Here is a 19,411-nt window from a genome sequence, read left to right as displayed (position 1 = left end):
TAATATTTGCACCAAATTTAGATATTTAACATTTTACATTAACGACATGATTTACAATATAATATGGTTATTTATACATTACTATATTCTACTAAATTCTTGCCTGTATTTTGCTTATCACACTAGTATTATTAAAAAGAAAGAAATTTACTACAATCAAAAAAGGCTAATAAATAATTTTAACTTGTAGACAACGGTCAGGTATTATATTATATTGGCGTATACTTTTTCTGAAAACGTTAAATGGTTTTGTAGTTCAAATAAAATATTTCCACCCAGCAAGACTATTTTAAGACAATATATGACTGCAACATGAAGGTGTGTGGGTGTTGAAGACATAAGTATTTGATCTCGGAAATTTTTTTAACAGAAGTGCCTAGTTGCGTATTTAATTTAGATTTTATTCTAGTGACTTCAAAAAATGGTATCTTAAATAACAACATTTCCAATGTCAATACAGACAATGTAAAAGTATGTGCACGATGTATACCATCTTCATCATATTAAATATTTCAATACATTATTTATATTTAAATAAAATGTAACACGATGTATTGGGTTCGCATACAAGGAGTTGGTATAGGCAATTCGTACGACATTTTCTAAAAATACAAACATACATACTTTTTCTGAATGTGCAAATTGAATTATTAAAAAAAATTCAAAAGTATTCTAAAAGTAATCAACTAAAAGTAATTGTATTACTACAAGTGACTATTGTGTTATTGTGAAATTGTATTTAACAATACCTTATAATTTTTGTGCATTTCTATATTTTTAATTAACTTATCACAAATGCTAGTGATGAAACAAAAATAAATATGTTGAGTGTTCTACGATATGGTTTTATGTTTGTAAACATCAGTATTGGAACACCTTATATCTCCGTTGTATCCATTTATTACCGGTAAATATGGTTGTTGATATTAAGATAGGATTTAGAATTAAATAAATAATTTTATAATTTTTCTATTTAGAAAATTCGACGGCATTAAAATGTATGTATCAAAATATTATTACTTTATTTACAAATTAAGATGTTTAAGAGGTTTATACGACTTTAAACAGTTCAATCGCAAAAAAATTTTGAATTTCTATAACATGTTTTGTTGCATTCTAGGTATGTTTAAGGTGCCCTAATATCATTATAAGGTTTAGTTATTTAATAATTTACATTACATATATTGTACTTTTCTAAGGTCTATATGTTTTCGGATTTGTTTATAAGCACATACATTTCTTCAAAAATTCAATTTCAAGTATACTTTTCAAAAGATTATTGTTAAGTGCTTTCCGTTTACCTTACTCCGACGTTTGAAATATCGATTCTGTAATCATAACTGTTAAGTATATACTTTGACTATATGATTCTGAAATATTCAGATAAATCATATTTATAATTTTGTACTTTAGATTAGTGAAGCACACACCACGTACTTCAATATTATACGTTTATATAGCTTAGTTTATATGACTTATTACAATTTATTCTAAAAATAACGAGAAAAGTTCTAATAAATAGCTAAACGTCTTTTCTTCAATTTACTGGCATTAGTTTATTTTTAAATGATTTATTATCCTAATTTATTATTTAAATATTGAATCTGGACTTTTAATTTATACAAAAAATGTTTTTTAATAAACACATTACATACAGGTAAAATGCAAAAAGTTTAACTAATGGCAAAGTAAAGATAGTAAAAAACTTATAATTCTTATAAAATATAAACACTACTTTTTTTCGACATAAATACAAAATATAAATAAATTTTTGTTTGAGGTTATTTTATAAATGTATCGACCATTTCTGACCAGTGTTTGATGTTGATTTTTGGAAATAGGTATTGGGATTGGTGTGAGTATAAATTCATACACCAATTACCCATTACATAGTTAGGCACCTAGTTGAAAAATGAATACATATATAATTTACAGCACCATTTTAAAATAATATGCATAATGCTTATTGCTACTGGCCAGAATTATATCCTTTTAAAATAGCCAAAATAAGATGCTAATATTCTTTTAAAAAGTTGAAAATATTCTTCTAATATTCTTTAAAAATCATAATAAAATAAGCTTTTTTATTAGTTTATTCTCTTGGACTAAAAATATGCATTTATACGCAAAATAATACAAAAAATTTATATAAATAGGTATATAACAAAAAATAATCTGCAAAAAATATAAAAAATAATACCAAAACCGAATATAAATATGCACATAACAAAAAGTAATACATGTTAAAAAAAATTTGATTAAACTGTATTAATAAGGTATTTTTAATAAAGAAAATTTTTGAAAACAGTTGACAATTATATTTTGTTCCATGTGTTCTGGTGTCATACTTGTACGAAGGTCTGTTAATATGTTTTTATACGTGCTAAATGTACGTTTGACGTCAACTTAAGTCACGGGAGAATTTTGCAAATCAGTAACATCATCATAGGCGGTGAAAAATTATCTCTAAATTGAACTTCATCCATTCAAAACTTTAGCTAAGTTTTTCAAAATGATGAGACCTCGATTATTTTGTTGAAGTTGATCAATTTTTATTTCCATTTTCTCGGGGTATTTTCTGATGTTGACCAATTGTATTTTCAATTCGATTTATCGAATCAACAAGAGACACATTAGACTTTTCTAACCTTTTGATCGATGTTTCAATAACAATAAAATGTGTCTTGATAGATATTATATCGATTCTAAGTCAAAAGCTGTTTTACGGACTGACTGGGAGATTTTTGACTCCTTGCTACTTATTACTTACTCGTTCCTTTATTACAGTACATTACTAATTAGGGAATAATGATCACACAAAATACGATGGTTACATTACGTATATAAATATATGATATTTCAGTATCAATAATATCATATCAGTTTGTCACTATTATCAGACATAAAATTTACGCCACTGCAACAAAAAATATCAAATATCTGTAGGTATATAAATTAATCGATATATTCTCTAATATTCTTTATTATACGAAATATTCTTTTATCTTGAAATATTATCAAATATGCAAAAAAAACTTTTGCCATTAGTTAACCGGTTTCATGATTTGTGAAGATTTCAAACCCCCATCCGACTGCATATAGGCTCAAAAAAATATGCACAAGAATATAATTCCGGACGACCCTACTGATGAGAGTTTTAAAAAAGATTTATTTGAATATCTTTATTGTAAGTTAAATAACTTATTTATTTTTATTCATATTTTTTCATATTTTATTATTTATATTTCTGCTTATAAGATAGGTAGAGAGCGTGAAATATATATTCGATTACATTGACATGTTTTATGAGATTTTGAAATAAAGAAATTTAACAACTTATGAACAAAACGTAAATTTGATATATTTTTAATTTCGTTATATTCTAAAATTGTAATGTTATAACAAAATTAGGTATATTTTAAAGTATTTTACACAATACTCTACATACATACAACATTATTTAGTTATATTTTATACTTTATGGTAATATTTCTTATCTAGACAGCAATAAAATATATGTGTAAGCAACATCACATTTTCATTAAATGTCATAAAATTAATATTCTATACACTAAACAATTATCAAAATATTTTGACTCATGTTGAGCTATTTATAGGCACATGGTATTTTTGATTATTATCAGAATTTTTTTAAATTTAAGTGAACAGAAAAAATTAAGCTCTGTCATAGTACTTGGAAACGTACACAACGTTTTTACCAAGGGTCGATTACTTTTAGAACACTTTTGAATTTTTTTTAATAATTAAATTTGCACATTCAAAAAAAGTATGTATGTTTGTATTACTATAAAATGTCTACAAATTGCCTATACCAACCCCTGGTATATGTACATAAACTTAATATATTGTGTTACATTTTATATTAGTATTAAATAATGTATTACAAATTACAATATTTAATATATTTGAAAATTTACTGCATCATGTACATACTTTTACATTGTCTGTATTGACATTAAAAATTATGTTATTTTAGTTACCACTTTTCGGTGTCACGAGAATGGTAAAAACCATATGGTAAAATCTAAATTAATTATGCAATTATACTTTTATGTTAAAATAATTTTCCTGAGACGAATACTTATATTATCTTCGACAGCCACACTGTCTGTATGCTGCAGACATATTTTGTCTTACAATTGTTTTGCTGGGCAATGTTTACTGATGTCTACATGGTTAGTACATATTTTATTTGAATAATGCCACCGTTCAACATTTTTAGAAAATGTATACGGCAATATATTATACCAGATCATTAACTAAAACCATTTTTTCCTATGGTAAAATGATAAGCCAATAACGGAAACCCTCAAAAAAATATGCTAAGGTACTATACCTACCTACAGGTACCACGAAACCCCGATCACTGTATTCGAAGCCATACTAAATATAGAAAATATTGTGAACTAAAATCTGTAAGAAATGTATAAGATTTATCCCAGATAGTGGTGGAAGGTGGACATATTAAAGTATTTAGCTATAATGTCACAACTCACAATGATACAGAAACAATAATATTATTGATACCTTTAACAGCTCATTTACAAATTTGTAATTCTAAATTAATTCCAAAAATCATCATCAATCGCTGATCAGAAATGGTTGATACATCATAAAAAACAGTGATATACTTATTTATAATAGATAAATGTCAAAAAACGTGATGGTTTATAAAGTATTAAAACATTTTTTATATTTAATTATCAACAACCATTATTTCACCATTAGTTAAACCTTTTTCCATTTCACCCATATTTATATTTTTATAATTATTATACGTCTTAAACTAAAGGGAACTTTTAAACGAATCTCAACCAATGACCATTTAGAATTGAAAAGTTGATAAATTATGCATGTATATTGTACATAATAAAATTATTAAAATCAAATATTGAACTATTTTTTCCGTTTGTAATATATATATATATAATACATTATATTCTGTGAACACGTAATAACTAATATTATAATTTATAACCATTATTATAAATTATCATGTATTACTCATTAGTAAGTTTATACTAACGGCAGTATCTACTGTGGTACTGATCGGCTCATGGCTAGACTACGATATGATAAACAAAATTAAAAGGGATTACTTTTATCCAACAAATATATCGCCTTTTTGAACCAGATTCATTTTCAACCAAAATAACACAGATTATTTCTTGACTCGGATACTTAAGTATTTAAAATACTGGACAATAAGGCGTGTATAGTTCTACCCTGGTGGAATCTGAAGAACAGTGGGACCAGCCAAATGCTTGGCCACCATTACAGTATATAACTGTAGGGTGAACTGTTTGGTGCATAATATCAAAAATAAAATGTATGAAAAAGTAAGTTTGAATAGATGGTTTTAACGTAATAGGACAATTTTTATGGTGGAAGGCGGATACCGTGCAGTGTAAAGAATATTATTTTATTTATTTATTTTTAGATTATTTTAATTTTAAATATACATTTCATCAATCCCTTTTTGATTATTAGTTTGTATTTAACATTTACAAGAATCATAACTAAGGAACGGATTTTATTATAAGATATTTTAAATCTGATAAAAAATATGTACGATTTAGATCATTCTAATTGAAATAAACAAAAATTTAGCTTACATATTTTTACATATTTTGGTATAAATACATATTTGTTAAATAAGTATATATGTTGTACATATTTTAGTATTTTTTTCGTAGGCAATGAATGTCGATTGGATTAATGATTAATGTCAATTAATGTCAATTGATCATTTAATTCATAAGTAACTCAATCAATAATAATTCCACGGTTATTCTATATTTACGATAAAAGTTGTCAAAATCAAAAAATAAATAACCTTAAAAGTGTCCGTTATTTAGAATGTAAGGTATTTAGGGGTTTTCCTTCATAAAAATGATGAGAATATCCCCGTTCCCATAAAAAGTCCACTATTCGGAAGTGTGCACTATTTAGAGATGTCCGTTAAGGGAGGTTTCACTGAATTAGTAACTTACTCATTTACGAGAGACACTCGACAACTATTGTATAGTGTAATTAGGAATTTGTCCTGAGTGGGATATAGTAATTTCTTTTTCTAATTTTCTGTATATTCATAACATTGTAAAATATTTTATGTTTAAATATATTTCTTCGTAATGTCAGCTTATAACCCCACAACTATTATAATTTTGACAAATATGTTTTTTTTATAAACACGCATTTCTGGATAAATAACCACAGTTACGGAATTTTCATTTAGGAAAAACGTGTAAGACTATAACATTAAACGTAGTATAAAATAATATCAATATTTTGTCCAATTTACAGCGTTTTTTATCGGGGCATCAAAATAGCCGCAAATTAATAACTAAATATATATAAATATGATAAAGGCTCGTGTGGAAGGAGAGATATATCCCCTTCATCAAAACTTAATAAATCCCCTGTCGCCAAGCTATTAGTTACTTTCTCCTCTTTTTATTTGAATTACTGTTATGTTGCTATCATTTATGACGTAAATTATTATACATATATTTTATGACATATAATGAATTATAATGCAAAAGACCTTTAAAATTTAAAATTACAAATATTGTTTAGGAATCATGTGATGTATTTGAAGTAGAATACAAAATACACGTTTTGTACAAAAGAGATTAAGTATTTCAAAAATACATTGTGAATTCATATATACAACAACCAACAAAAATATGAATTATTTAAGCCACAAATTAGTGTGCAAATGCAGTAGGGAGTATTTAAAAAAAATAACAGACTACAACTTACATGAAAAATAAAAACTCACCCATCGGCTAAACCGTCTAAACCATTTTCAATTACCATCCTACAGACCAATCATATTGTCTACGCACATATTTTTTAGCAACATTTAATATTTATTTTAATCAATTATATCCTTTTGATAGTTATGATTGTGTTAAATGATAAATTTAAACTAATAATCAAAGAGGGATTGATGAAATGTATATTTAAAATTAAAATAACCTTAAAAATAAATTAATTAAATTAAATTCTTTACACTGCACGGTATCCGCCTTCCACCATAAAATTGTCCTATTATGTTAAAACCATCTACTCAAACTTACTTTTTCATAAATTTTATTCGTCATATTATGCACCAAATAGTTGGTGCAGATCCATTTTTCAGCCAGTTCGGAAGCCATGATCTTGGCGTCTTTGTTGGAAGTAGCGTCTAGTGCCATAACAGTTATATACTGTAGTGATGGCCAAGCATTAGGCTGGTCCCACTGTTCTTCAGATTCCACCAGGGTGGAACTATACCCGCCTTATTATCCAGTATTTTAAATACTTTAGTACCCGAGTCACAAAATAATCTGTGTTATTTTGGTTGAAAATTAATCCGGTTCAAAAAGGTGATATATTTGTTGGATAAAAGTAATCCCTTTTAATATTGTTGTCATATCATAGTCCAGCCATGAGCCGATCTCCTCATGCCACGGTACTGTCGTTACTGCTTCTCTCCATTGGTTCGCAATAACTTCATATTCCTTTCATATAACCTTGTCGGAGACATTCATATCCCGGTAGAATTTACCCAGAATGTTAGGCCCCCGATACACCAGAGCGTTTAGATCAACTAAGATTATTAGCTCGTTTTTATGTTTGTGATGTATCCTGCAATCATACAATGGTTTCAGTAAGCAATCTTGTAAGCAATCTTTTAAAAAAAGGAAAAAAGTAAATCAAATTTTTGATAAAATATGTACACGAACCGAACTAATTACAGTCACACTATTTAATATTAAATCGCTATGTCTATACTCCAATACGAGCACCGTTAATACATCGATAATAATAATTTATTGGCCAATAAAGGTAGTAGGTTATTCTCAATTAGAAAATATTTAAAGGTAAATTAAAATATGTGTAGTAAAATTGTTTTAATATTATTTTAATTATGCTCCGATAACTTATCTATAGCCGTTGTATAGTGTGGCTATTTCATTATATAAGCATACTTTAAGTAACAGACGTTACAATTTCCAATTATGTTTAAAATATTTTTCTTGGGACGATTTTATTATAAATTCTGCAATTATTTGTTAACGTTAGTCGTCCTATTTAAGTACCTAAGTAATTAACAATTATATGTATTGTACGATATTATATGATTTGATTGTTCATGGAAATTTTAGCATATTTATATTGTAATTTTGATATATTTCCATTGCAATCATGACATATGTTTAACTCAACTATATCCGACCTTTAAATTTGTTTCTGATGTTCATAAAGCATTAAATGCTATATATCTAACTGCATTTAAAGACGAAGTTGTATTATTAATTATCTAAAATAATTTTGTTAACTTGGCTTAACATTTTTGAATTTTGTGTTTATGTCGGACACGACATGTGTTGACAGAAAATTTTCGTATTGTCCAAAATATTTAATTCAATAATCTGTAATTTATTCATGTATTTAAGAACGAATATTATGAGCCTTAGTATTTTGTATTTTAATTTTTAAATGATGAATATTAAAACAAATAATAGCATAAAAAATATTAATATGCTTCCAAAAATTAACAAGTACAAACATGATTAAAACAAAATTTAAAAGCAATTGAAAGTGCATATTATATAAACTGTATTAGGCCTTATATATAGCTGGGTAGCCTCTTCCCGTCCCCAGCACTCCGTAAGTCGTTGCCGCTAACCGCGATTCCAAAGCGGAAGCGGCTTCGGCGCAGACAATAATTATTTATCAATGGTTGAAAGTTTTGGACACGTTCCGAACGGGGGACGCATATATTACATTGGGCGGTCTCAACCGCCAATGTTAATACCGATGGTGAAAAGCTATGTATACATTACTGGTCAAAAAGAATTTCTAAAAGAAAATATTCATAAATTAGAAAAAGAATTGAATTATTGGACGACTAACCATACAGTTGTAGTTGAAAAATGTGGAATTAACTACACATTAGCCAGTTACAAGGATTTATCTAGATGACCTAGACCAGAATCCTATAGGTAAATTTGGTTTTGAATTTATAGAAGTTAACTTATTTTTACTCTGATGTTATTCATCGTAATATTGGGTACCCGTTTGCCTACGAATCATACAAAATACTCACACAAAATACTTTTTAATATTTAACGTGTAAATTGAAAAATAATAATAATACTCACCGACTACCAAACCTACAACAACACTAGTGGTCACCGAACATTTGTATCAATATAAAAAATTAAAATTAAATAAAATAAAATACATGCAATTGACATAAAAAAACAGAGCATTGCAGGAATATTAGGAGTCTTGGTAAGTTTTGATTGAATATTTTTGTTTTTGAAAATGCCAGCAATTAGACATACAAACTTAAGTTGCGGAACTCGCAATGCTACCAGTCCAAGATATACAATATCAAGTATAACACATAATTTGACGGACGAAAAGGTCAGGTTCACGGATTAATATACTTATATCGTTATATATTAATCCGTGATCAGGTTGCAGGTTACTGGAAACCCGCGAGCTGCCGTGCCATACCTTCAACGTACAAGTTCATTTTAATTAATAACTTATTTTCTTAATTCTTTTGGTGGAAATTTGTATTTTTTTTTTGTTTTTTGGTTGCCAATGGTTAATCGGGCCGAACAGGGTTAAGCATGCATCGAATCGAATCTCCACACATTGCCTACCAAGAAGGATGAGTTGCACTTATAGCCGCTCATCGGTGTATCCACAATCAAAATAAAAAATAGAATAAAGACAAAACATATTATTCATATAATCGTATAGAACCTTTTTTCCACCACGAACCACTTCGACCATATTTTATAGGTCACGGACCACTACATTTTTATGAAAACTAGGAAGACCTTTTTTTTTTGCTCCTCTACAAGAATACACAAAAATTACTATGTACTCTGATACCCACACCCTTATAAAAGTGGAAAATACTTTTCGTTCGTCGGCAGCAACAACGATAAGATAATGGTATAATACGGTTCCACAATAAGTCGTAATGTTTTTGGCTATAAATACTTTGTAATAGAAATCGAAGAAAAAATCTATGGTACCACCTATGACTGGCCCACGAACCACCAGTTGTAAAACACTGACATAGATAGTAGTATAGTATGCAGTATGCACCTAGCGGGGTCTGCAATCCACCTGTGGTGGATTGCCTACCTGATAATATACTGCTCGCATTATCACCATTAGGCTTCCAGTCTCTTAAATAGACATGGCATTTTTAACGAGCAACGAAGTGCACGGGATCAGCTAGTAAATTATAAAAAATGTGAACTATTAATATTATTTTTACAAACTCTATTATTATAGATTAAGATTTAAAAATAATGAATAAAGTTAAAATTAAATTCGAATAACATTGCTTGTATTTGATATTTTTTTATTTTTTTATTTTTTTTAAATTTCCGAAAATGTAGCTCATATTTATAATGTTAATGTAAATAAATGCAAAATTGTGATTTAACAATCAAAAAAATAAAACATGTACATAATATTATCATCTTGAGATATTCAAGAAAAAATATCCAATAGTGTTGAGAACATATAAATAAGTGACTACACTGAGCCAAAACCTTTATTTCAAAATGTATGGCTTATTTAATTTTGTTATTGTTATTACGCAGTGACTGGAGAAACTTTTTTCATCCATTAAAAGCAAAAGAAAAAATCATAATTTATTGTGAACGATTTTAAGCATTGGTGCGGGAGTACCAATAAGAATAAAGAAACTAGCCAGTTATTTACCTTGATTTGTTCCATCAAGTATGAACCATTTCCTCAAAAAGTCCCTTCTAGATTCCGCAGCAGTTTTTAGCTCGGAATAAAAATTTTATTTGTCACTTTGGGTTTGAAATATTTCTTCTTTTATCTTGTCTTCCCTGTGAAAATACAAAATATTTTTAACTATAAATATTAAAAGTGTAGGTATTAATAACCCTAAGTAAATATGTATGATTCGTAGGCAAACGGGTACCCAATATTACGATGAATAACATCAGAGTAAAAATAAGTTAACTTCTATAAATTCAAAACCAAATTTACCTATAGGATTCTGGTCTAGGTCGTCTTGATAAATCCTTGTAACTGGCTAATGTGTAGTTAATTAAATCTTTTTCAATTTCTACTGTATGGTTTGTCATCCAATAATTTAATTCTTTTTCTAATTTATGAATATTTTCTTTTAGAAATTCTTTTTGACCAGTGATCCCTATGTAGCTTTTAACCATCGGTATTAACATCGGCGGTTAAGACCGCCGAGTGTAGTATATCCGTCCACCGTTCGGAACGTGTCCAAACGTTTCTACCATTGATAAATAATTATTGTCTGCGCCGAAGCCGCTCCTGCTTTGGAATCACGGTTAGCGGCAACGACTTGCGGAGTGTTGGGGACGGGAAGAGGCTACCCAGCTATATATAAGGCCTAATACAGTTTATATAATATGCACTTTCAATGGTCACAGTGCACATTAAGCATATTTTACAATAAGACAATAATAAATATAATTATAAAACGCCTGTCAATTTACGCGCTACAATTACAATAATAATAATATTATTTATTAATTATTACTTCTTTCATTTTATGAGTTTGTCTACATAAATCAACTTTAATAATAAATAATAGACCTAGTCTGCAAGCTCCGGGGGACGTTGTGGCTTTAGTTCCACGTTGGTAAGGAGACAGCGTCTTCTACCTTTACGACCAACACCGGTACACTGGTACAATAATCGGTGCACGGGCAGCTCGGGCAAAATAAGTCAGGCCCCGACTACCTCGGGACTTACGACAATTGGTACAAGACGGCACACTCTCACAGCACACCGAATGTGACGGGACGTTGCGTCTCGCTCGACCGCTGGAAAAGACAACAAAGACAACGAACAGACGCCGGCGGCAAAGCCTACGGCTGTTACGCCAAGGCGAACATTCCGGCGCTGGACAACAGCGGAGGGGATACACCACCTCGCCAGTATACTGCGTCCTATGTGCCGCTGGGAGGAAGCATGACGAAACGTCGGCGGCGCGAAAACGCGTCCGTGTTCGAACAATTATTGATCATTACTTTTGCTGTACTCTTCATTTCACAGAGTAACAAAACTCTTATGATCCAGTAGGTAAGTATTACAATAATAGATTTCCCGGAATCTACCACCGGGTATAATTACTGGATTTTCGACGTATACCATTGAATATTGTTCCGGGTTGTCCATATTTTATTTATCTTGGCTGCCCAACATTCTAAATTTGCATCATCAATACTGTCAAAAAATGTAGGATTTTCGTTCCAGTCGAAAGCATCCATTTTTCGAATTCATTTTCTTCATTTTCGAAATGTTCACTGATAAAATGTAGCATCCCATCCATGGTTGGATCCGTGCCTCTGTCTATTTGCATCTTCATTGAACATTTTATTGAAGTTTTTCATGATATCATCAGGTGAAGAAGACTTCATTTTCATGTCAACAAAAGTTTTCGATTCGTGGAATAATCCATGCATTTGTATACTGTCCAATAATTCTCCTTGGCAGTAAATTTTACTAGAAAAAAAAAACATAATAATTAAATGTCACATAATATTTTGTGTTATAACCATTGACCACGATGATAATAAAATTGTGATATATTTTTTTATCTTATGATTTGCACAAGGAATGGCATAATAATATACTATATTTAATTTACGGAAAAGGCCTATTTATATACTACTAGCTGTCCCGTCATGGCGTTGTCCGTGTATTATACAGCTATATTTAAAAAACACCCTTTTACCCACTTAGAGGTCGAATTTTGAAAAATCCTTTCCTGGTGCGTCCCTACATTGCTTAAGGAACCTCTGCACAACATTTTAAGTCTCTAAACCCAGAGGTTAGGTCTGGCCGTTGATGAGTCATGAGTGAATATAGGGGTGGTTCTTATATTTATATAGATATCTGAGATTTTATTAATTTAATTGAAAAATAATTCGTTAAGTACCTATAACTGTAAAAAATTAAATAAATAGTTAATTTTTTTTTGTTTCATTAGCTGAATTACTCGGCTTCGCCTGTGTGTAGTTTTTGTTTTCTCAAAATGAAATTCTTGAATCAACACACATGTTGTGTTTTAAAAAAGAAATTATTTTACTTAATGCTATTAAGTGTTAAATAGTAGAAGAAGCTGAATTATAAATAAAACAAAAATAATAATAATAGTAATAATAATATTTACAAATGATTCTATAGTTATAATTATAATTTGTATAGTTAAACATGTTTATCACATATCGATAAGAAAAGTATTATTATTTTTCGATAACGCAATTTGTATAATTGAACTATTCGGTGTTTTCTATAGAACTCTTAACTTAATAAAAATGTTTTGTTAGTTTGTAGCTAATAATTTTGGCAAATATTCCTACGTCATAATATAGCAGTTGCAGCCTTTGCTACGTACAATCGTCAGTAGAGAAATTAACTGTCATAGTGTCGTGTCGAAACAAGGATCTATTATATAATTTATATCATTATTTATCTTTTCCAGCTGATCCTTTGAATTTTGTTGTCCCTTAAAAATGCCAACTCTATATGAGACTCGCTTGCGATAATATGAGCAATACATTATCAGGTAGAATAATATGTTTAATTTTAATTTTATTTTTTTATTGTGTTCATGCCGATAAGCGGCTATAAGTGTAACTTATAGTCGTCAGCCACCTTGCTAGGCAATGTACTAAAATTCGATTTGATGCAGTCTTAAACCGGATCTGCCCTATTAACAAATTTCAACTAAAAATCAAAAAAACTTTCAAGTTCTACTATAAAAAATTAAGAAAGTTCAGCGGAAAATTAGTTATTAATTAAAATAAACGGGCCAATTATATACCTATACACATATTGTATGGCACGGCGGCCCGCTGGTGACTGAAGTTCCGAAAACAACACACAAGCCGAGAAACAATACCTACACATACGATCACCGAAAATATTTTACAAGTGCCGTCGACAATTTTAATCTGATTTTAAAATTTGTATTTAAATAAGTACTTAAAATTAAAATTAAATATAAAAATGTTTGATTAAGCATGTATTGTTAATACAATTTACAACCTTTGATTAGAAAAAAAAACATTTTTCTTTTAAATGTTTCTAATTCATTTATTTGTTTAGGGAAAACTTAAATAAGTAACTACATAATAAAAATATTTTAAAATTTTAGCTCTCCCACATTAATGTTAATTTATGTAAGTATAGAAATACGATTACCTATAATAAATTACCACTGTTCAAAATATTCTACTCCCACATCCTATATGAAAAGTAAGTTTTTATTTTTATTATTCGATAGTAATATTTTGTTAATTGATTTAATATACATTTGAAGTTAGGAGTAAAATTAACTTCTTTTTGTCATTATTGCACTTATTGCGTTAAGGTATTGAAATAATAAAAATGAATTCTCCTTAGGATCTGGCAATAAATTATAATTAAAACAAACTATAATTTCGCTTAATTATGAATTATATATTTTTTCAATTGAATTAAATTAAAGATTTTAGATTTATTTTACCTGTCACACATGGAGGAAGAGAAACGTTTTGATCCTCGTCAGTGCTTAAAATTCCATAAGTGGAACTGACCAATAAAATTATAAAAGTTATCTTCATTTTCTTGTTGCGTATACATAGTGGTCGACTGCACTTTTAAAATATTTTTGGTGGTGTGTGTAGACTGTAGATATTGTTTCCCTCCTTGTGTGTTGTTTTCGGAAAGCGCTGACAATGCACTGCAGATGAATCGCGAAACTGACAGCCACTTACTGACCACGACGACGCACTACGCTTTATATTATGACGCCCTACCATAAGTATAACTAGAGGAATTTTTTAGAAGGGAAACATTATCTTATGTCGGTGTAACCAAAGATTAGATTTGTAGTTTAATGATATATCTGAGCTAAATTTTTTTACGTTGTACTTTAAAATGTATAAAATGTTTGATAGATAAATATTCATGTGTATACATAAAATTAAACGATATAATTTAACGGGATATCCTCTTGAACATATGAATTTATGTTTGAATATAGAACGATTAACAAAACATGACTATGGACATTTTTTGATATGATAATGAATTTATACGAATTTCGATTTCGGGGATTTTGTTCTCGTACCGATTCAAATACTTCGTCGTTCTATATTATTTATGAATAGTTTCTTATGGTTGATTAAAATGAACCTTTATAACTCTGAATTATATTCAGATGATTTCTAGAAAATATTCATGTATTTAAATAAATATTTATATGTAGATAAACTGTACTATATGTAGGTTTATTATAGGCAAAGGTATAAGTAGGTATACAAAATATGAGAGACTTCAATGTAGGTACCTACCTGGCTACTTAATTAAATTAAAAGACTATAATAAAACTGAAAATCATTTTTTTATTTATTATATTCATGGCAATATAAATGGGGAGAGGAGAAGGATCTCAAAGGCACTAATTAAAAGTTTTTTTTTAGATTTTGTTGTTAAAATTGTATGAATTTAAACAAATAATAATAGCCATTTACGTACATGTTTATTTTATTATTTGGCAATAAAGTTAGAAACGAAGTATTAAAAATGTGTTTTCTACCAATCACTTGTATACATTTTATTCATTTTCGTTTTTTTAAATGTATTTATACCTTAATAGTGGTGTTCATTTTATTTAAGAGGCCGTCATACCATCACATTATATTATATTGTCTCCGTCTTACGAATGCATAATACACCCAATTAAATTTCGTGTTGTTACCTTAAATGATAGAGTAAATTGATCTATAACCAACCATTAATGTACTAATATTATCTGTAGCATTTTCAAGTATTAATATTTTACGTATTCATGACTAACTTAAACATTTAAATTTCGTAAAAAACCAACGAGACAACATAGACAACGTTCTTAAATTCTAGATCAATAAAAGGATAATAGTGGCCCTAGATGATGTTACCTTTAAATTTTATAATAGTTCAATTCACTCTTATATCAAAACTAACAGCACACCATTGAAATTGGTTCACGAAAATGTGCTTTGCTGTACACACGTAAGACGGACACAACACATACGGGTATGGCGTCCTCTTAAGCTAACGACTTAGAACTTCTGGACGTACATGTTGATATATTAATATATTATGCATTAGTAAGGCAGGCACATCACACGATGTTAGACTCACACTTAAGGTAATTTTTTAATAATACCTATCATTTAAATTTATTTTGAATTTTAAACATAGCAAATATTACATATTTTTATGGTATATTGATATATAATATATTTACATATAATATTATGGGTTAGAAAATTAATGTGTGCAAAAATTATAAATACTATGAGTATGCCTAATAATTAATACCTATAGCGAAAGTATATCATAAAAAAATAGAAAAGCTAAACTTTTTGACGTTTGTATAATATCATCCTATGAATATTGCAAATAGGTATTTTGAAGTTTGATGATAAAATATATTCTTTAAATGGTTTAAAATTAAAACTATGATTGTGTGGTTGTATAATAAAATATAAATACCTTGTAGCTTTTCTGAAATTGTAATTGACTTTTGTTTTTTTCATCCTTATATTTTGGTAGTTAAGCCACTATAAACTTTTTAATTTTAAAATTAACTCCGCAATTAAAATTTTCGTGATTAATAAAGCTATTTTTGTACAAATTATTATGTTCAAATTTTTGTTTGACGAGATGTAGCTTTTCCAAGTTGTGATGTTTTTGTAGGTGTTTAAGTTCCAAGTTTAGTCAATACCACAGTTGTTAAGATTTATATGACCCAGGGCAAAGTTTATTAAACATTGAAAATCAATACAATAAGTACAGTAAGCTTAAATCTTGCCCCTAAATATATTTTACACTGTACCGTACAGTGATCATTTTTAATGGCATCACGAAGTTTGAGTCACAAGTAATTACGGCACTGTTCTTAATACTTTTAGCTTGTAAATAAATTTAAATAAAATAAATAGAAAAAAAAGTAGGTAAATGTTTATTAATATTATCTTACAATATATTATATAATATTGTACTGATATAATTTAATGATTTCGGTTTGTAGGTGCCTATTTGTGAGGGATGAACGTAATTCTAACATAGACGAGATGGGTGTACCATTGGGTTTTAGGTATATTGGGATTTAAGATATTTACTATTGAACGAAGTCAAATATTATAGTTATAATAATAACAATAATATTAACGTGGCGTATTATTATCAAAATTGAAAATTATTTTATAATTACTTATGGTAATGAATATTGTATTATACACTATTTATCACTCTCAAATCTTGAAGATGAACTTAATGTCTAATGTCTATTGTCTACGGTAGGTAACTATAGTTGTAATAGACATACAGTAAAACCTCTTTGTAACGGAATCGGTTTTTACCAGATGATTTCATGGTGTACTAATGTGTAATTAGTTTAATGTTACTCACAAAAGTACATACATTTAAATTTATTTTGAGTTTCAAACATAACAAATATTACATGCTTTTATTGTATTCATGTATAATATAGATACATCATACATATAATATTATGGTTAGAAAATCACATTGCGCACAACTTATACATACTAACAGTATGCTTTATATACCTATAGCGAAAGTATATAATAAAAAATAAATAACCCATACTTTTTGTAAGTACAAATTGTATTTATTATAATTAGTAATTACTAACTTTCGTGAAATGAATTTTAAATGTTGTAACTTTGAACTCTACAACGGATAAGAAAATATAATATGTTTTTATCATCATAAAATTGTGAAATGTTACATTTATATTTATTAGATTTAACTGTCAAATTTAAGCAAAACAATACATACTTGTCAAGTGTAAATATGTCTACATGAAGTGTGGAACTTCTGTAAAGTATGAGAATACGAATTCTGAATACTTATTTCAAAATATTTTACTTTGTGAAAATATGAGGAAAACTGTGATGTGAGTGAGAGTGAAATATTCGCTTAGGTACTTATCAACAAGTTCTAATAAATTACTTCAATCATTAAATAAAACATCTTCAAGAATACCTTCAAATAAGGTAGGTTCCTAATAGTTTTATTGTTATGTATTATAATAGTATCTACCTATTGCTATCAACTTTAATATTCAACGATTATAAAACAAACTAAAAATAGCATCAAAAATAAGTATTCTAAAAGTACTCGAATACATTTTGTAAGTATAACCAAACAATACAAATTGAAAGTAAGCTTTTTCTTACTTAGGTACTTACTCCTTAAACGGTAAAAGCGAGTAAGTAACATAATAGCGTATTTGAATTTAATACAGACTTTCACCTAATATAATTTCAAAAGTAATCCTACTCTTTGATCAAAATAACGAATCTAATTTACCTTTGTAGGTAAGTATATATTTAGTTATATTTATTTTACGATATGTTATATTAGTGAGTATTTACTATTTTGTATATTCTGATTTCTGTATTATTATTAGAGGTAAATGGTCCAAAACTTAAAAGACCTGAAAATATTCAAAATAATGATTATGATAAATCAGTGCTATTAGATTTAAAATTTATAATAACGTGAATAAAAATTCATTTTTTAAACGACATTCAAATTAATTTATTATGAGTATATCGACTATGGGATATGGCTTTTATTATAAGTATGTACAACAAACGTTTATAACTATGTTAGAAGCCTGAACAATAATACAAAAAATTGTACTTATCTGTATAATATTAAATCATATTTTTTGGTGATAATAATATACTCAATGTCCATTGATATCATATATATATTAGTATAATTATATATCATACTAATACACAATAAAAGTACATTTATTTTGCAAAGCATTTAATGTGTATCTATCAGTGTGAGTGTTATTTTAAGTAGGGGCTGATATTTCAAGTATTTATTTATATACTTAAAATATAAAACAAAAGGACACCATAGCTTCCAGTATATACCTACTAAATACCTGCTATATACTTGCATGCATGTACTTATTAATATATTAATTATAAACTGTAGGTACCTTATATATTATAATGGCTATATGCACTCGCAAAAATTATTTTAATATTTTTATAAATAATATTTCCAACATAGACATAAGGCCTTAAAATATTTAGTTGCATTAATTTTTAAATTATAAGACGAACATTTGAGATCACGATGATAGTCCTGATATGTATATATTATTTAAATTACTATATAAAAAATACATTTACATCTACTAAGATTTCAAAGTTTTCAGCTGAAATGTATTAATTAAAATCATTACCCCAACTTTATAATACATGTATTCGTAGAACGGAATAACGTACTTATAGTTATTCATCGATGGTTTTACCATTTCATTTTC

The 19,411-nt window shown here is 28.1% G+C and overlaps 1 pseudogene; it reads right to left on the bottom strand.

Annotated features, from left to right (window-relative positions):
* Nucleotides 1-5,657: 5,657 nt before the first annotated feature.
* On the bottom strand, nt 5,658-14,829 carry LOC111026506 (annotated as a pseudogene).
* Between the last annotated feature and the right edge of the window lie 4,582 nt (nt 14,830-19,411).

The sequence above is a fragment of the Myzus persicae genome, unplaced genomic scaffold (genome assembly GCF_001856785.1).
Source record: "Myzus persicae strain clone G006 unplaced genomic scaffold, MPER_G0061.0, whole genome shotgun sequence".
Classification (NCBI taxonomy): domain Eukaryota; kingdom Metazoa; phylum Arthropoda; class Insecta; order Hemiptera; family Aphididae; genus Myzus; species Myzus persicae.
The sequence above is the reverse complement of the archived record's forward strand: the minus strand, read 5'-3'. Positions and strand labels throughout refer to the sequence as shown.